We start from the raw sequence: 22,009 nt of genomic DNA, 5'->3' as shown, positions 1-22,009 counted from the left end.
AAGAGTACTTAACTATCTCTTCAGTTCAGTTTTTATCAGTTCAGTTTAAGAAATAAACCGAACCGAACTGAAAACTGATCAGTTTGGAGATGTGCAAACTGAAACTGAACTGAAGCAATCAAATCAGTTTAGTCCCTAAACTGAAACCGAAAATAACTGAACTGAACCGAAAACTGAACTGTTTGAACTGAACTGTGGGAAACCTTAATAAAAGCCCCACTAAGCTTTTTAATAAATTATTAAACCCTATATTTCTTAAAAGCGGATTCTCCTAATACCAATCGCGATCCAATTTCTTATTTAAGGACTTTCAACATACATATCCGTACAGGGGTGGAAACGGTCGCTTTTCTCATAACACGCTGTGTGACCAAGAAAGCCGTTTTAAAATTCTTTATAATTTCCAAAAAATTAAATTGTTCGCTTTAAAGTAATACCAAGGTGTTTTAACATTCTAATGGCAATTGTAACACCTTGGTTTTGAAAGAAATTTTGCGGTTTCTAAAAAAAGCCACAATGCGAAAGAAAAGCAAATAAATTTGCCTTTTTGGAGTTTACAGTATAATTGTAATAATAGTGCTCAAACACAGGATTTCTCAAATGCATCAAAAAAAACAGAGTTGCTGTGAGAGAATGGGTCAAAACTGCCCAACAGCGGGTGAGCCGCGCAAATGAGATTGGGTGATATGGGGGGACACCTATCCGGCTTTCCAATTTGTATTTGTTTTCATTTTAATTTTTAATTTTAAGAATTTAACCTTTTTTTCCTCTCCATGTGACGCTTGCATTGGACGTTTCTGTGTGTCTGTAAACTCAGTTTCACATTCGCAGCAAATGTGGTCGCAATTTCCGCACCGCGTTATCAATTAACCAAAATTCGGAAAGTTTCGATTTCATTATGTTATATATCACACATTAGCATTATGATTTCTTCGGCTCGTAACACGCCAAATTTTGTTATCGTCTATCCCACGTACACATTGACTTCTAGAAACGCCACCTCGTACAATGTTCATCCTTATATTCCATAAGAAACAAATTATGACGAAAATTATACTTATAACTTTCAATTAAATACTTCTGTTCACACTAAACTCTTGCTACCCACATTGTTACCAATTTATTTCAATTCAAAAAAACTTATTATCCCTTGGCTGGTTATTTCCCTCTGGTTAACCCCACAGTTCACGAGCCCCCGTGGCTTTCTCGCTATTTCGCGTACGTAAAACTCACGCCTGCATGGTCATTGTTCGCGTACGAAAATAAACTTGCACATGCATGAAAGGTAGTTCACGGTCACGAGCCTCTCTACATTACGAAGATACGAACCCTTTGAGAGAACCAATTATCAGTGAGCTTTTTCGCTAAGCCAATTATCAACGAGCTTTTTGTGATAAGCCAATGAGAAAGCTTTATGTGGTACAAGATCGAATTTCAAGTCGGTCTGAATCTATAAAAGGCCAGGACGAACAATAGACTTGAGTCTTCAGTATTCTATATTTCTGACTTAGTGGCTAGCCCAGTCCGATCGCAGCCCGCTAAAAAGGAAGCCCCAGAGATGTTAACTCCTGGATGAACGATTAAGTTGCTAACTAATGTCCGGTTAAATTACCCGCGAAAAGTGAAAGTCTTAATTCGTGCCAAGTATCCTGCTGCCATGATATGCCGTAGAAGTCCTGGACCTTGATATCTATCCTGCCGCCAAACTATGCCGTAGAAGTTCGTCAGTTCTCCCGCCAAAAACGTGTACCGCCCGATGTCTATCGGAACCTACCACGTTACCATGAAACGTGTTGCCGGACCATCACCGATTTATTGTGACATCGTAAAACAATAGAAGTTCATCAGTCCACGCAATTAACGGAACTCAAAATGAGCTACACGCGAACTTCAATATAAACCGTGAGCCACGAAACTTTGCAAGTATCAATAGGGGTTAACCAGCCTTAAGTTAAGCTTAGAATTAAGTAAACCAATTCTTGCCATTAATATTTGAAGTGTTATACCTCTTATGAGGTCATGATTAATTTACCATTGATTAATAAATATATTTCCAAGGTTTAATCATGTTCCTGTTTATTTCATTTACCAATGCTGACATACTTATTCAAAATACAATTCCCTAGACAACCGTACCAAATTTAATATGTTATATCATATAGCCCCTGATTATTAATTATCATTATATAAAAAGAAGATAAAAGTTGTCGCAAAATCTGTTACATTATCTTCTACTCCATTACCATCGTTATAAAATTTTACTCGGTGTATATCTAGGATTTCGATAAACGTCCTGGCTTTCAATGGCTGCTGGCCCATTGGGCCGAGTTCCATTAGACCGAATTTCCCATTAGACCAAATACTGCCAAAATGAGACTATCCCGTTTATTTCAACATCGACCAGAAGTGGTAATTATTAAATTAAAAATACGGTAAAACAGTCTGTAATAACCAGACTAGCTTAGGATCTTGGTAGTCTGTCGTCTTTCCCCTGTGGATGGTACACGAAAAACAAGTGTTCGAAATGCATTAAGGCATTAGCTCTGTGATTGAAAATACACAGGCGAAGTCATGGGTTTGTAGTAGCTTTCGTGGCTTTGAATCGGCGAAAAACCACTAAGAAAAGATTCGCTTCCACACCTTGATAGTACTGGGAAAGAAACAATATATTGGTCAACAAAGAATTCACACACCCCCAATTTGTGTTTAAATTTGATGGACAGCTGTATCGAAGCAAGATTATTGGAACGTCTATATAGTTGAAAAGTTTTCGTTAAATTATTGTGTTTCTTGGGTTTTGCGTGGTGGGATTGGTATTACGAAAAGCGGATAAGGCTTCATTTGAACCTATATTATAAATTTTAGAAAATGTGATACTTGTTGATGAGAAGGAATAGAGGCAATTTAAAATCTAGTTTGGAAATATAATAGGTTTTTGAAACGGTCGTTAGCTAGAATAATTAAACTCAGAAATGAGTTCGGATACGAGTTGCTAGTTTAGTCATGAATAAAATAATTTTTCCCGTGAATAGTGATTTTAGAAGCTGGCTTCTGCGCAGACTTTTAGAGAAATAAGAAAACTAGACTTAATTGCACGAAACTAGAAAATATTCGTGAGATAAGAGTTCTCTGAAAATTTCATAATTTAAATAGCGTGATGTACGACATCATATATTCTGATTGCTGTTTCTTCCCCTCTTTACGTGTAATTAAACCTCAACAATTCGAGTTCCAGTTTGGTATTGGGATTTTAGACAGTTGATTATAACAGTATCTAGCACCGTGATTGCCAAAACTAGAAAATGATGACTCCATGTAGAACTGTTCTATAAAATCCTTTGTTCGATTTGTGTCTAGAGATGAATTACGCGTAAATAGGTCGAAGTTTGCACTTTATATTTAAAGATATTCTCACGCAGGCGTGGCTCGAGAGTGTAATGTTAACTAGCCCTCCGTGTTTTTCACGCGACCTCGTTTTTGATGTGGAAAAAAATTCAAAGTGATTAATCCAGCACTAATTAAAACAATTCACTTGGTGAAACATGAATGAAACCGTGTATAATATTACTGTATTATGGCCCAAAGAAAAGGTAAGTTATACTTATCCGAAATTGAAAATTGTATACAGCCCAAAATGTTTCATTTAATCCGGTGTATCATTTCTAGTTTCCAAATTACTTAATAAAAACTTTTAAAAGAGCAGAAATGACGATTATTGCGTGTTTGGTTCGTTTACAAAAACCGCCTTAAAGTCTGACAATAAAAATTTATAAAGAATAATAGCTACGCATTTATGCATATATTTATTGTAAGATTCTCAGTAAGTGTTAGAAACGAGTACAGTTATTAAAGACAGTGTCTAAACCATTTACCTGATTCGAGGTAGGTTTCAAGAGCTTCGGATTATGTAATTTTCTTGTTTTTTAACTTGTTTATAAAATAAACTACCGGAAATTTTATCCACAAATTAAGGATCCAGATTTAATTCTGTTTTTCAAAGCATTTAACGAAAAACACAGAAAGATATATCTAATAAAAAAAAGCACCCAATAAATACTCCTAATGAAACTCCAATAATCAGGCCGAAACTAGTCGAGCCATTTTGACAAAAAATATAAAAAACCTACTTGTGCACTTGAGAAAATGCTTTTTATTTTATATTCATTAAACCCTTATGAAATATATCTACATATAATGAACCAAAATTGTATGGCTGTAATTCGAATTCGGTTCAGTTTCGCAATAAAATCACCGACATCAAAATTCAAAGCATTTTATACTAATGGAACCTGGTTTCTAAAGACTTAAGTTGTAGAGTTGATGCACTTTCGGTAGAAGTTTTATTTTAAGATTAAATGCTTTTTCTAGAAACCATGGGATTATCCTTACGATTCCGCAATTCTAGTTTGGACTTTCATTTTTGAACACACGAAACGTCTCAGGTAAAGCATAGGCCGTCAAAGCGAATGAAGGAGGAGTACGAGTCTTAGCTATGGACCCAACCGAAGCCGTAATCTTAACAGTTTTTCTTGAGTACCAGAGGAAAACGATTACTTTTTATTCATATTTTGATTTCATTGTTATTTTCCAAAAGTCAGTTAAATATTATTGCTTCAGCCTATTTTCACTGTAGTGGGGAAGGATTGTAGAGTTAACCCATGGAACCTTTTACTCAAAAGACCTTGAATAGTTCTTGTTGGAGGCTTTGTGGTGACACGAACCCTCAGGGTCTTTTACCAAATGAACCTGTCTTTCTTAACCTGGCAAAAGATGCACTGTCGTAACTTGTATTCTGTAAATACCGCTCTTACAAATGGTCTAGAATTATCTTAAGAACCTTCATATTTAAGAATTGTGTAAATAATTGCACTGTGCGTATTTGAGCCGCCACATAGTCGCCAGATTTTTGCATTGCTTTAAGTGTTTGCAACGCCATCTCGATGCGGTCAAAAGTACGTTTCCCGCGTTCGCGAGCATATGGCTCGGGGCTACTCCTTCATACTCTCAGGGTATCTCTAGGAAAGCGCATTCCTAATTGTGTTCAATATTAAAGGTTCACCCCTACTATGGACACGGATGAATGGCTTGGAAATGTAAGATATTCACAATGAGCGCAAAAATATAGAATAAAGTTTGTAATAAAAATATCTCCGTTTCGATGAGTTTGACCACGTTTTGTGCGAATTCTACAGTTTCACTCCCTAGAAGAGGGTTTTCAGAAGAAATCGTTTACTTTATTTTGTCCGCGTGCTTATTGACAATCTGGACTATTGGCGACCTTATTACGCTTGAACAGATGTCTTTATTGAAAATGTGTTACTGAGTAGAAAAAGAAGTAGGCTTCAAGTTATATAGTAGCAACAAGAAGCCGTTTGGCTAGACTAATACCTATGGTATGCAACAAAACCTCTTTATAAAAGATTCTTAAACGAGTTACAGAATTGCTTGAGCATTAAAAGATTAGCTATAGTCAATTTTGATGTATATACTTATTTTTCAGTCTTCTCTAACTGGAGAAGTATGCTTTTGAGAAATTTTGATTTCCGAAACTTGGAACCAAACATTTTACCTTGACGACCGTTTCTCGACTTTCTGTACCATGCCAACTCCTAAACGTCTCGTTTCTGTCCCCGAAGATCCGTCTTTTTTAAGCGGCCCGGTTATCAATTGTTACAAGGTTTTAATAAAGGATAACCCTTTAATAGCATATTTAAGGTTATAGACATCTCGAAAGACGACTACTTTTCACCATCCACCGAGACTGGGGAGATTTGAGTTGAGGCAAGCTACTTCTGGGAGAGTTTAACCGGGTAAAACTCGCATGAAATGTTTCCAGAAAAGCAGGTTCTAAAAAATAGCGAGAGGGTTTAAAACTGTTTTTTTTTAGAAATAGTCGACGCTGTTTTGGGAAATAGCTGTGTTAAGTTATAGGTTTGAACAATTATTAGCCCTATAGTTGGCTTACCTATTCAGCATGCCCTAACCTTGCCTCATCTCACCTAATTTTTTTCCATTCTAAAACTATTGAACGAAAAATAATCATACCTACCCTAACGTTACCTGGACTATTACTATTGGGGTTAAAATAACCAAACATTACCTGAACTTATACTGTTGAGGCTCAAATAACTGAGCCATAATATTATTGGAGTTCAAATAACCAAACTAAACCACAAATTCAAACCTACACCCTCATCAACCACATCCTGGTGGTTCAGTACTTAGTGTTCTGATGTGAGGGTACACCACGTTTGCGAGAATCGCCGTATAATGAACTGCTTTCTAATTCGGGGAAACTGCGTTTTCGGGAAATCGCTATTTAGGGAACCACAGTTATGAGAACGGCTTTTATGGGGTACGCTCAAACGAAGGCTTCCCAATTTACCTTGGCAGTCTGGGAATCTAAATTGTCGCCAATCTAAGTACTAACGCCATAAGACTGAACGTGTTAAAAAACGCTGCCCACCAAATGAACGGTTGTCACGTGGGAAAAGGAACTAGAGTTATCCGAGTATCCTGAGTTAATGAGTTTGAAATTTCGTCCATGCGCACCAAGGAAAACAAAGTTCCAATTTGAGCCTCACTCACATGGTTGTGAGAAGATTTCAAAGCATTTTTCTACTGAATTGCGGTTTAATAAAAATTCCCTGTGGAAGATAAGAGATGAGAACCATAATTATCATTTTTACTTCTTTTGTTCAATTGTTCAATTTCAGAATGATACCATGGATATGGGGCCACAAATTTGCTTGAGGGAAACAGATTATGGATATGCTCCGACGGTTGAGATGGGATTTACTCCAATCTGCACAGTTCCATTCATGTAGACATATCGAATAATGCTATCAGCAAAAAATCTGACCTTCATCGCTGCTCCAATGGGAGCCTTCGACGATCTAAAATCTATTTCGAATGGAGTAAGGAAAAGTTCTTTCAATACTTTTAGTATAATTAAGGCAAATTAATTGGGTGTGCTTTATTCAAGCATAAGTCACAACATGTTCGATGCTCTAAAAAAATTAAAATTCGTAAAATTGAAAATGAAAAAAAATATTACTAATGGTATTTGCCTCACCTGAGTCCCAGCGTTGAGCCCCGTGAAATCAGACTAGCTTACGAAAGATATATTTTTACATATAGAATACTATTTCTCAAACCTAATAATGAATGATGAGACATTTTTTCTACTTCTTTCTATTTCATTTAGTTAAGTTAAAGTTTAGTAATAAATAAATGTACTCATTAGTGCTTATAGCTAAAGTAAATTCTAAGGCAGGTTCGACTCTGGTAGAAATCAATCAATGTAAACAATTTATTCTCATAAAACATATTAATTACGGATAATATTAATTGATTTGTTGACAGGGTTTAGTGATCGTGAGATCTATCGATTAATTTACCAGCAATTTAAACGAACAAAATGATCTACGTAGCACCAGTTAAGAAACCTGGTAACGAACCCTTATGCGTAGAGTTTGCATTAATCTACTTTAAACAACAAACATTTAACTTGAGCAAAAAATTAATACTAATCAGCGGTTTTCGTTGGCCGGTGGCACCGGATGAGACACCTAAAAATGAACCCTACACGGCCAATTGGTCTTCTAACTACAACAATCAGCTGACACTGACAGCTTTCACCGATACTCACTAAAATCAATGAATTTATAAATTATCGGCCAAAACCTAACTTTAAATTCTTTTGAAATAAATTATAATTAAGTTTCACTTACGAAAAAAATAAAATTAGACCTAATTAGCCCCTTCTTTTATATGAAAAGGGAAAAAAATTTCCCTTAAGGCTTAGACTCGAACATAGGCAGAGCGGACGACGTATTTTCTAAACAAAAAATGGCTATAGCTGTAAATATCTCCTACCTACCGTACACCTACAGCCGAAAAGTACCATTGCTAAGACCGAGGCTTAGCAATCAATAAATGAAATTTAATTCGTAAATTATTGACTAAATCGTACCCTTAAATTTTTTTTGTATTGAATCAAAATAAAGTATTACTTACAATAAATATTAAAATCAGATCTTTTAAAGCTCATCAACGTTCTCAAAGTTCAAAAATAATCTTTAAGGTGACAAAACGCGGCGGCCATTGCCCAAAAGATTTAGTTTCTCCCTCTATACAAAGTTTCCAAACCTACGTCATAAATGACGTAGCCTGCACAACGTAAGTCAAAGCATGATTAAAAAACATGAAATTTAGCACTTAAACTTAATTTTTCTCAAAAACCTTAAAAATGGTCCTAAAAAAAGGTTTATATTTTGATATAAAACCGTCCCCAAACGTAACGAACGAATATTTCATTTCAAAAGGGTGGCCACAAAATGGCAAAATTTGAGAAAAACTCCATGTTATTTCTTTGGGAAAATTTAACTTTTTCACCAAAAGGGCTGATTAATTTTATGGAAATGAAAACCACCCTTAGCAACTTTATTTTTTATAAAATTAACTAATTAATGGATCTATTTGAAATTTTAACCACATATTGAGGGCCCGAATTGTAGTTCTGTTGAATTTTTTCGAAACAATTAATACAATACAAAAAAGTTACATCCAAACAAAAAACCCTCCTTATACATTAAGAGCAGTATGAAGTCTTATCTAAGAGAGCTACCGCTCTCCTAGAATAGGAAACTTGAGTGATTACCCCCTCCATGCGCACCCTTTAACAGTGTAAAAATGATTAATCGTAACGTATAATTAAACACTTAATTTAAGTAAAGAAAATCAGACTGATTGGTCCCTCGATGCGATATCCCTAACTGTGCTAAAATGATTGCCCGTAATCTGTACATCAATAATTTACCTTCTTTTATAATTGTAACAGCGCGACACAAACAGAAAACTTGAGTGTGTAGCCCCACAATGCGCAGCCTTTAAAGTGCTAAAACAATTACCAGTAACGCATATCTAAACCTAAATTGAAGTACAGAAAATCTGAGTGATTAGCCCCTCGTTTCCCTGATCTAAAATATAATTACCCGGGCCGTAATCCTTACGTTCATAAATTTAATTATGTTTAAATTGTAATATACCATATTAAATATATAAAGATACTATATATTTCCTTTTGCTTTTAAAATTATTCTCACTATCTGGAGAAATACACGTAAATTCTGGATTCGTGATAAACATCGCCTTAAGACCATTCAAAAAATATTATACTATCAGGATAAACTTCCTTTGCATTTCAAGATAACCTCGATTTCATTGAATGTTTAAATAGAGGAGCGGGATTGAATCATTATTGTCGACGGGTGACAGAAATTTTAATGGGAGAGTTTAACACCTTCCATTTTATTAAAGCAATCCAATAATCGTTTCTTTCGCTTTAGATATATCGATAAAACGTAAAACACAATTCACAATCACTAACCTCACTTGCACAATTAAGTGCAATGCTTAAACTTACTATTACAATCCCCATCCATGTAAAAAAAACCAAAAATATCACCTCACCACAATCCTCTCCCATTCACTGTCCCTTCAATGACGAACCAAAAATTTTACATTACTAATACTACGAGTATAACAAACTAAGATCCTCATCGTAGATGTACATCATACGATGTTGCTAAAAATCAAAAAGCAAGATAACTTTTGTTGCTAGTCAAAAACTTTCAACACGAGTGTGTACACTTTCGTACACTGTATACATATACAGTGTTGTCGAGAACAGACCAATAATTTTCTTTATGAAAAACCCCCAATACTGCCAACGGCAGATGTCGTACTAAATTATACAGGGTGTAAATAAATGTTTAGAATTCATGTTTTATTGTATGACTGAATGCAACAAAATATATTAAAGCACAGTCCTACGATTAGTCTTAGAACCTGGGTCTCAAATTGCAACCTCTAAACTGCTTGGTAAACAACTCAACGTAAATATTCAAAGTGTCTACCATTGTGGTTGAGGCACTCTTCCAGAGGATTGTCCGTGTCTTACATTACATTTGCAACCACTAAACTCATGACGCATGGTAAGACTAATGGTATTGCCGTCTTAGGTACTTCTCGTCCGTTAAGGCTTGATTTAGGGGGATATAATTATGCCAGTAGTAATGCCCTTGTAAACTGGCACAAACAGTAGAATGGCTTAGTGAAACTTTTTGTTCCACCGCTCTACTACTAATATTAGATTGGCTTCAAAACTTTCTACGATGTCTAAGTCTCTATCTTCATTACAGACTATACAGTCTCTTCTATGTTCACGATCTTGCACTACCGAAATCACGAAAGTCCTCGCACCCGAATGTTGTCGGTGTGGAGACCGTTCGGCATAAAGCACTGCCTTTAGATGAACGTTACCGCGACCTTCGCCCAAAATAAACGTGCTGTCCAATTTTTCCTGGTTAGAATAAGTTGGCATTTTGCTAGGAAACGAGACTAACTACTGTAATTCTACTACTTAGCTGCACTGAAAGACCCTGTATATCTAATGAGACCAGAAGTTCCTCAAAGCGCTCAAAGTTGAGTTTTCAAAGATTGCCAGCTTGAGCAGGTCATGGTGTGGATAGTGGTGAAGGTCGCTTTAACGTTCGATACGTAACACCACGGTATGTGTGGTCCTCCAATGTCTTGATCCTATTGGTCCACACAATAATCATCCTGGTTTTTCGGCTCAGCGTTGCGGTATTGCCGGTCCCATTTGAAATACAAGGTCTGTAGTGTTACCATTGTAAAAATGCGCCTGTTAAAAAGGCACAAATACTGAAAAAGAAACCATTGTAATAATGGTTGGCCCCCTAACCCTAAACTTTGAACAAAATAAAGAATACAAAAGGTTTTTTTGGGAATAACTTTGAAGCAAAAGGTCCGAGTTGTCTGTGGAACCGAGAAAAAAGGCCTTAGTGAAAAGTAATCGTCGTTGCGTAGCAGTTAGCATGGAATTTAATTAGTTAGTCTCGTCTCTTAGCAAAATTCCAGTGTATTCAAACCAGGGCAAATTGAACATGATGTTTACGAGGATTACCCAAGACGGCAAAACCATTGCGTGAACTAACTGAAGCCGATCCATTATTTTTTAGAAAGGTACTGTTCTCTGACGAGGCTAATTAGGGATGGTACCTTTAACCTTCATAACGTGCATTTTTGGGAGGGCATACTTGGAAACCAAATTATCGGACCCTTTTTCTTGATAGGAAAATCTCTGAAGGCATTTACTTGGACTTCCTGCGTCGTGAGTGCGTTGCTTGTAAAATTTTTGCGAGACATGGACAGATGAGGAGTGCCTGCACCACAATGGTAATCAAATTGAACATTTACGTTGACGTCGATGTGTACCAAACAGATTAGAGGTTGTAATTTGATGCCCAAATTCCAAGACTAATCATAAGAGTGTGCTTTAAAACTTTCTGTTGCTCCCCCCATTTGACTGGTGAGCTAGGTGATATTTTAGTAGAAGAAACTTTATTGAATTAGGGATAGCGAGAGTTGGCATAGTTAAAGGCTAGACGCCCTTGTTATATTGGCAACATTATTTCATTGAAAGTTGCCAGATTAAATTGTTGCTGGTGATTGGAATGGAAAAGTTACATTTTGACACAATCCTTACCCTAAAATTTTGTATAAGAGCCTATTAATGCATTATATTGATAATGTAATTAATTTTTATGTTAAATAGGAAACGGTTCATTTTTTTAAAACGGCCAAGTCTCAATATATGTTTAAATTCCTGTTTTGTTTTTTTAAACTTCTGCCCTGCGTAGGAGGTAAGATTTCTCTATTCATTTCGATCATTAATAAATTAATTATATTCGTAGTTTGATAACACCATCTTTTTTATTTAAATTTAGGAAGTAAGATTTTTATGTTAATTTCGAGTTTATATTTAATATTACCAGAAGTAGGATAAGGGACTAGAAGTGCTCTAGCATTGGTAATATATCCTGGCACTAGTGAACAAATTTGAGGATTTTATGCCGCTTCCATCGCGCCTACACTAGAGAGAAAAATATTGGTCGAGTTCCAAAAAATTTCCTACCCCCTTCCCCTCAACCTTAAGCGGGGAGATTGAATTTAAATCGGCCGTCTACCGCCACGAGCGTCTCACGTTTTGGAGGGAAAATTCATAAACCGCTACCAGAGGGCCAACCGTTGGTGTGTTATCAAGAATATTCACTTTCGCCAAGTGAAGAATTTGGTTACCTCTGTATTTTATCTTTAATCATTGTGTTTTACGTAGGCCGTAAGATTTTTTCAGTACTTTTCGAGTTTTTGTTAATTAATTCTATAATTAGTGTAATAATAGAGATAGATTTTTTTAAGACGGAATGGGTAACAGGGTTATTCGGGTGCGCGTCCAAGTCCACGACCCCCTTACCCGTCGTAAGAAGAGGCGGGTCTTATTTTCGTTATGGCGTTGTATGTATATCCGGGTCAAATAAACGTCGTCTGCCCGTTCGGCTGCCAAGTTGGAACGGGCTCGTACTGTAATTTTTGAAAGAACTTTGTTTAAAAATGGAAGTTAAACAAGACATTGGGCTTCAAACTAAAAAAAACGGGGAGGACCCAAGAAAATTAAAAGTGAGTTAGAATTGAGCAGGGCTAACCCTGAATTGAGTAATGAAATCGAAAATGTAAAACGAAAAAGAGGCAGTCCAAGAAAAGTAAAGAAAGAAGAGCCAAGTCCTAAAAAATGACAGAAAGACTTTAGATATTAAGGGAACTGAAAATACAAAACTCAAGACATATGCAAATAAAATTAAGGAAACAACTAATTTATAGAAAGAAAAGACCAGTACTGTGGTAACAAAGAAGAAAACTGAAGAAAAAAATCAAAAGGACCCATGCCAAGAAAGTTAAGAAAACCACTGAGATATTGAACGTTGTAACCGTAAAATTAAAATGTAGGAAAGGGGGCCTAATTTCACGGCTCACAAAGAACTTAAATTAAAACTAGTAAAACTAAGAAGTTCCCAGGTTCCCGTTTAAAGGACTTATTGTCCATGACTAACTATATTTACCAGGTAGTCCATTGTAGAAAGAAAACTCAGTGTGGTTTACTAATAATAACTTGAATTTATTCAAAACAAAACACTACTGAACAAAAGAACTGACTGCAACTGACAACTGTCCCTTTACAGATTGTAGGCGGGAGTTTTTATTCCCGCGAAAACGTTTTTTTAACAAGTTTGACAGCAGTGGGCGCCACTTCGGGACAATTTGGCATTATACAAAATTTATTAAAAAAAATACAAAATGAGGGGAAGGAGGTGCTTGCGGTGGACGGTTACAACGTTCCAGCTATAGCATTGAAACTTAAGTTCATGACGAAAGACAGCTTAAAACAAGTGTATTAAGTAAACTTCAACATATTCCAAACATTTCACAATCTTTAATTGATTTTCAAACAACTTCGAGTGAAACCAGTGACGCGTTCATTTTTCAGTTATGGAAAATGTTGATTCACTATTTTCAAGAAGATTCGAAAACCAGTAAATTTGGCAGTAACTCCATTTTATTGAGAAAATGGTACGAGCTACTAGATATTTTGAACCAAAACGTTTATGTCAACAATGGACTGCTAGTTTCGAGCAAATGTGTCTCTGCTGATACTATGCATCCTAAAGTTCAAAAGTTCGAAATACAGCTTTGCAAATTATCCTAGGAATATTCCGCAACATTATTCAAAAGAGAAGCACTTACAGATGACGTCATACGTGATATGAAAAAGTGGCATAATGATCTAATGAAAGTCAATAATGCGTTCATGCAATCATTGCATGCTTTTTTCTAAGATCAAGGAAAACTAGCAATATCCAAAATGGCAAAATCTCAAACCAAGTTGAAGCTCCTGCTTTAAAAAATGTAAACAAAGCCATAGTATCCACTACCGAAACTACAAACAAAGACGTAATTTCTAGTCCTGATTGTCCTATATCGCTAGCGGGAGATATGAGTAAAATAGTTCAACTTTATCGAAGGAAAAAAAGGAACCCGAAAGAAAGACACTTGGCTTGGTCTTTTAAAATTATAAATGCTGTCATAAGAACGAAGCCTTATGAACTGCATACTCTTTCATCAGGTTTGCGTCAAAGAAACCATGGAAAGCTTAATTGCTTAGTAAATGTTTCGATCCTTTTTTGCAATCATTTGAAAAATTGGCCCTTTCTCTCATTACGGAAGAGAATTATCAATCCCATGGAAAATATTTTGCTTATATTGTAAGGCCGAATCTACTAAAAGAAAAAAACTTAAAAAATCAAATTAGATCTATAATAAAAGATCAACTTCGACCACACACTAATGTGTTAGTAGACCATCAGGAAATTTATTTGAAAATATTTTTAAGGAAGATGGTTAATGCGAGGTATGCCGATTTCATTCGAACCCATTGCGAAAAGAAAGAGGAGGATTGCTTCTGAGGAATACTCTCAAAATCTGTGCTGTGAAAAAGGCATAATCTGAGAAAAGCAAGAAAGTAGTCTGTGATAAGAAAAAGCCAAAGCTAATAAAGAAGCTAACTACAAGGAAGGCAGAAGAGCCTGATCTGGAAAATGTCAAAACTGTGTCTAGTGAAATTAGTAAACTCGTACTTGAAACTAGTAATCTCGTACCTGAAAAATCTTCAGATTTAAACATTAATGGGAATCAAACCATCCCGAGAAAGCCATCAAATAAAATACAGTGTAAAGCAAAGAAACCTTTTTAATCTTTAGTCATTTTTCATAGTAAAAAATAGTGATATTTTTCATTTCTGGATGCGAAAAACGTTTTCAATCTTTGAAATAAATGTTCCTAAATATTAAGAATCTCTTAATCATATGTTTCATCTCCTGGTTACTTAACTTTAAGAAAAAAACTGGCCATTTGTAGTTTTTGTTATTAGATCTCTGTATTTTTTCTCCGTTTGTTTAATTTCTTCAGGTCAGTTGTGACAATTTAAAGAGGAGCTGTTCGATAGCCGTAACGCCTAAATTTGCTTCCTCGTACTGCTCCCTTCATTTTTTTGTTCTCACTGCGTAGTTGTAATTTGTCCTTGACAGCTTTCCTGCCATAGAATATCGAAATTGAGAAAATAGTGTTTCTACTGCACTTCCGCTAATCCTTCCTGGACGAACGTAATATCCTGGATTATCATTTAAGAAGGTTTCCACTAGTCCAAGAAAGCCGTAAACCATAATCTGTTATCTATCCCAAGTCTTGAATAACAATTTAAACAAAAAATAATTTTTTATAATCAATGGTCATACAAATTTCAAATTATTTCATACCTGCCAAGATAGGGAAAGTTTTTGTGATTTCGGAGTTTCTAACCCAGGATATTTACTTCTGAGATTATTTAACCAATTAATGAAGTATTGGTACCCTTCTTTGATATTTTTAATTGTGCCATTGTTCATGTCAGAAACAAAGCATCCATTAAAGAGCATCCCATTTTCAAAAATTGTAGCATGTACGACGCTATTTCTGGTTTTTCATTCTTGACGGAGGAGTAGACATCATGCAGCGAACTCATTTCTTTACTCGTCATTGCCAAACCCATGAGTTCATTATTTGATGAATTAAACAGCACATTTCTAATAACTTTTACTTCATCAACAAAAAGTAGGCCCTCGCACAATGGTGGGTTTAGACCAAGTTGGCTTTTTCTTGCTTCAACTTCTCATATAACGTTTTCTCTCAGAAATGTACCCATGAGATAATCCTGGTCTCTCCAAGTTAGCTTGAGTAAAAGCCTTTAATGAGCTTCCACTTGGAAGTTGAAGCAAGCTAAAGTTTTGTAAAGCTTTGAATGCTGCTGGAATCCGAACATACGCAGCAAGAGCAAGGCGAAATGTAATCATGGACCAACGATTAGTTTTAGATCCTGTTTCTACGGGGAAAACAAAATTATAATTTCAAAACTCACTATATCATGTATTACTTACTATTTTTAACTTGATCTTGCCAAAACTTCTTTTGGTCAACTTCATGCTGTGCTTCGCGATCCTTCTTCCAAGCATGTCTTAGAGGCTATTTTTATTATGGTGATGGTAAGATGGATATTTTAAGTTCGGGCACGAACGTTTAAGAAGAGGTGGGGATATATAACCATCTTGTTTCGAAAATCAAATTAAATTTTCAATTAATCTTTAAATTAATAACGAAATACCTTAAATTAACACTATAAAGATAATACTAGCCCTTTAACCTTAAACCTATCCCTTTAAAACAAACCAAAAAATTCTTTCGTACAATAGAAAAGGAACTAGCCCATCAATGTTGACACAGAACTTTCTAGAACTATCCTATACCCCTATATCCACAGTGCAAAATGAAATACCTAGCAACTAAGTATTTTCCAAGAACCCAGAGAAATGTTTCGCTTATTTAGACCCCAAGCAACAAGACCTTGAGTCACTATCTTGGTACCTGTCCCGAGAAACTTCTAGAACAATTTTTTTAAACCTTAAACTGACCAATCCGTATTTGGTCCCAAATCAAAAAGTTTATCCTATTTGCTGACAAACATGAATCCGCCCGGCTACATCATAAATATGGTCCACTATTTGTCAAACCAAAAGTCAATCAGCAAACGTCATTGTCCCAGAGATCCTTGCGAGAAACTAGAAGTTATATATACGAAGTTCTTCCTGTTCCACCCTCAAGTAGACGAACGAAAAATATCACCTTATAAAGTCACTAGTGAGGGAAGGAACAATATATAATTGAAATTAAAAACATCCCAGCGATTCATGCACTAAAAATAATAGGGTCATCCCATGTGATATGAGCCAAGTCGTTAACCATGGGTCTGCGGATTTAGATGAAATTTGGCCCAAATGATCCTTTGGCTATTAGAAAAGAGTAACCGGAATTGTTTTTAAAAACATTCATCGATTTAATTTTAACGTCAAAATTTGTAAAACCCAGAAAAACGGTGTTTCTCAAGATTCATTTTGGTACCTTTTAGAACGTATGCAATAACTTTCTAGTTTTGTGTGCGAATTCAAATAGATTTGCATATAACCAGGGGAATTGATTAAGCCACTCAAAATTAGCTAATCTAGTTTTGTTCACGAGTTACTAAAGCATTTTTGAGAAAAAATAAATTTTCGGGGGTCTCGTTTTTGGGCCTATGGAGAAAAACGTCCAACTCGAAAAATCTTACAATTTATCCTGAACTATAGAGCTCGAAAAGACCTTTCTAACGGTGAATTAATATATTAGAGTATTTGATTCCTTAGAGCCTTAATGTTTAATTTAAATAAACACAAATTTTGCTTCAAAATATAAAATATTTATTTACTTTAATGGTAAATTACGTTTAGATGAAAGTATGAAACATTTTTTGAACTTGCTTAAGGCAATCATCATCTAGTTTTTAGTATCTTCTAAAATTGGTAGAAGCCTGTGGCTCGTGTAATACTAATAATAATATTATTAATTGGAACAAAGCACTCGTCAGTTTTCTTAGGCCATGTGAACAAATTCGTCTGTGAGTCCGTCACCATAAATTTCAGCATGAAATCGCTTATAGGAGGCCAGCACAAAGGCAACGTACCACTCTTGTTCGTAAATAGCATCAACATATTGTCCCACTGATAAATCCAAAAAAGCAATAGGGTTTTTATCGTCATTTATCCCAATAAAAATCCGATGATACGCTGTACATTTCAATTTCACAATTATTCAAGGGGACAAATCTGTGATGGCTTCACGTTCTAGAATCTAGTCACAGTAGAAGCTTTGGAGAAAATTTTCTCTAATATCTCTTTGTGAAGTTGAACTTCTTCTTTAGAAACCCAAAAAAATCTAATTCCTTTTAAGTTTTCTCTCGACCACTCAAAACAATTGATTCGGCGTGACTATTTGTTCTGTAATAACCAATTACAGAGAGGCTCTGGCTACAAGGCGTTTTGCCGTACCTCCTATGCCATCGCAAGCACTTTTGCCATAGCTGGTAGCGAAAAAGTTTAATTCTTCCGTTATTCCAATATCAATTTCGTGGTGACATAACTTAATAAAAATTTTACGATATTCGAACTGTGAGCTTGCACCATTGCTAATGTAATTAATATGGTTCAATCCAGGAAGAAACGTTTTCAGATAATCGTGAATCGTTTTGATGAAACAGTTTCTTACTTTCGACCTTTTAAACCTTGTTTTAGGTCGGCTAATAGTCACCATCACTTTTACGTCATACCACATTACTGGACTAATTATACGCAATTAAATGTTAGAGCCACTAATCACAATTTAACCGGGACCTTAATGTAGATATCAAACCTCATTCTCATAGCAACAAACTGGAACTAACTTCCCACGATGAAACTTCAGAAATCATAAATTGCGTCGTTTCGTACTCATTCGAACTTCGAGAATTTTCTGGCCGTCGCTTGTTAAGCGAATCAGAAGTTCTCAATTACAGCCCACTCGATCACGCTTGCTGTATAGCGTTGTGTCTGTACGAAAACAAATAGTATTAAGACACTTTTCATCGTCCCAAATTAAGGCATTAATAACTTTTTGGTAATAAAAAATTGTATATAGGCGGGTTTTTGGCCTAATGGTTAAATTCAAGTTTACTTTTAGTTTGTGTCGTGGTCTTGTTTCCTCGTTTAGCCATTTAGGAGATTCGGTAATTTTTACCTCTCCGAGTGACGATGACGTCACGGAGAGGTTTTACACTGGACGTGTCTGTGTGTGTGTGTCTGTCTGTCTGTCTGTGTGTGTGTCTGTCTGTCACCGCGTTCGCAGTTGGCAAATCGGAGCAAACGTGTTCGCAATTTCCGGACCTCGTTCGCAGTACGCAGAAATTCCGAAAACTTTACTTCATTGTTTTAACTATCTTATTTAACGTCAATCATTAACTTAATCGTTATGCCTTCATCTGCGGAATAACCGCCAATTCTTTCACTCAACACCCTCAGTATTTATTGGCTTCTAACAACAACACCATGCACTAGTCTTTTGTGTACACCACATACACACCAATCCGTTCTTATTGGCTTCTAACACCACCATCAACTGGTCTTTCGTCTATACCACATAGACACCAATCTGCAACATTGGCTTCTAACACCACCATCTACTAGTCTTTCGTCTATACCACATAGACACCAATCTGTAACATTGGCTTCTACTCCATCATCGTCGTTAGGCTTACGATGTACGCGGCAAGCGGCTAGGGTTACGAGAAACGTCTAGCCTCCCAATGGCAGGGCTTCCACCAAAGATTCACGCAATTGCGCATTTTCTTATCCATTATAGTGAATCAATCGCCTTATATACCCTAAATTTACAAAAGTTCTGATATAGGTGTTCCCTAGAAGTATAACGTTAAATATAGCTATATTTAAAATTATTTTAAGAATTAAGTTTCTTAAACTGACTTAACTATAATTAACGTAAAATACTGACGATTAAAATAATTAATATCAGTTATATTTAATTAATTATTTAAGATAAACTTTTCTCTATGTAATAACACAAGTGAGATTTTATATAGAACGAGTAATGAAGATTGCATCTGAAACGAAACACTACACGAATATCAAAGTTAATATAAAGTGAGTAGGATGAAAAGATCTCTTACAAAACGATAACATTTTTTTTGCAGAATATTAAATGGAAATAGTTTAAATATTTTTCAGCATTACGATTGATTAAGTAGTTTGTAGCTATAAAGCTCTGTTTCATCTCAATATTCCAAGAACATCTTTTGATATTACATTTCAAATTTGGTTTTTTTTTAATTCAGCTTTACTACATTTATATATTGTGTAAACGCAACTCTTAACTTTATTAGACAAAATGGATGTTAATACTTCATCTCCCCGTAAGTGTTGAATCGATTGGGTCTATGAAATAAGGTACCCTAGATTTAAATCAGAATTGACCTTGTTCCGTGTCCTCTTATAGGAGGTGTTAACGGTTCAGATTGAGCCGAAAGTTAAATACACACTTAAGAGATAGATATTAGGTCCTCATTAGAGTTATTGAGGATACACAGGAAATTGTTAAACGCTTAAACCTTTACAAATGACCTTGGCAATATCTCGCCAATTTGAACTTTGTGTTTCCGGTTTTTCTCATTGGCTGGTGGAACTGTGTTTAGAAAGTAAATTCGTCTTGGCTCGGAGAGGTTTATTTTGGTTTAACATATATCCGAAAAAATTCCAAAAATATTTCCCAAGAAAATTCCAATGATATTTCCCAAGAAAATTCCAATGATATTTCCCAAGAAAATTCCAAAGTTATTTCCCAAGAAAATTCCAAAGTTATTTCCCGAGAAAATTCCAAAGTTATTTCCCGAGAAAATTCCAAAGTTATTTCCCGAGAAAATTCCAAAGTTATTTCCCGAGAAAATTCCAAAGATATTTCCCAAGAAAATTCCAAAGATATTTCCAAAGCATTTTCCAAAGAAAAAGAGGCAATATTCCCCTTAAGGATTTCTAAAGAAATTTGCCAAGGAATTTTCTAAAGAGTTCAAAAGAAGATTTTTGTAAGGGAAGGGGGCGTTCGGCTCAAATCACCTCCTGCAGACAAGAAGCAGTCAGCACCTATGCAGGGGCTCCCCCTAAAATTTAGTTGAGTTGGCAAATTGACGCTCACTTGGTAAAATGAAGATTTGGATTTTCTGGTTTGTTGGGCAGTGGTTTTTGTAATTTGTAAAGAAACTGTTTTAAAAAGATTTTTGAATTTTCATTTTGCTGAATTCTCTCTGGCTTTTTTAAGTCGAGTGCAAGGTTCCTACTTCATGACCGTGCGGGTGTAGGCGCATTTTGGCCGTTTTCCCCATAGGAAAGTTGTCTACTGCACTAAACTGGGGGGAATAGGTTTTTTATAAACATATTTCAGACAGAAAGGCACCGTCGCACCCGTGAATCTCACGACTAATATCAGAACTGTACACGCTGTTTTTTGATTTTAGCTTTTTATAACTTGTTTTCTTCAATAATATCAATGTTTCTGTTACTCAATGCCCGCGTAATAAATAATCTAAATCATAATCGAGCAGCAGCCAAGACAGATCAGTCAATACTAAAAGAGGGAATAGTCACCAATATTAAGTACAATGTTTGTGTTGTATAAAGCAGTTTTTAACTATGACTTTAATAAATCTCACAAAGAAGCTTGTCATAATGGTGACGCTGCCAAACGACGTAGAACGAATGAAGCTTCTGATTAATCTGAGCTTAAACATACAGTATATTAGTTTGTACAGTACAAGCGTTCGTACACGCCCTAAAAAAGTCATGGAAATTGAAAATTGATATAAAAGGTCGGGGAAATCTCAGTGAAAAATATTTTGCTAGGAAATTTAAAGTCTAGATAACAGTTTCCGAGTGACCGGAAAATGTGTTATCTAGGATTTGACCAGAGTCCAAAAATCGCGGACCTCGCTTCGCTTGCTCCGGATATAACTTACACCTTAATAAATTCAAAGAAAATATTTTGCTTATATTTATAACAATAATAAATCTTGTCAAAACGATTGGAGTGAATTAAGCCATATTTATTGAACGAGGGAGCATTTGACCTCAATTATATCAAACCATAGAATGCTTTTATTACGAGAAACACTTTTATAGCATCATTAATTAGAAACAGAAGACCGAATTACGGAAATCAGTGATTTGCTTTGAAAGAGTGTTAGCGGCATAATAAGATTTTAAAAACCTTAAACTTATGCTGCTGGCCCATTGGACCGAAAATAGCCGAAATGCGAGTTTTTTTCATTATAAAATTATCGTTGCTTTTTATTGATAGATTTATTTTTAATGCAGATTTTACAAACGGAATTATAAGATGCTTCTTTTACTTCTATTTTTTAACAAAAACACACTTGGTTTAATGCTTTCGTCTATCAATACAATTTTCTATATCGATAGTGATATTGCAATAGTCAAATCACAAATTTAATAGCCTGCCTCTATTATAGCATAACCTAACCTAACCGAACCCAATCTAACCTAACCCCAACCGAACCGATCTAAGCCTAAGCCTAACCCTAACCGAACCAAACCTAATGAACAAAAAAATATGTTTTATTTTAAAATTA

This window comes from Phalangium opilio, unplaced genomic scaffold, assembly GCF_054372755.1.
Source record: "Phalangium opilio isolate 3A_F unplaced genomic scaffold, DU_Popi_V2 ptg000230l_1, whole genome shotgun sequence".
Classification (NCBI taxonomy): Eukaryota; Metazoa; Arthropoda; class Arachnida; order Opiliones; family Phalangiidae; genus Phalangium; species Phalangium opilio.
The sequence above is the reverse complement of the archived record's forward strand: the minus strand, read 5'-3'. Positions refer to the sequence as shown.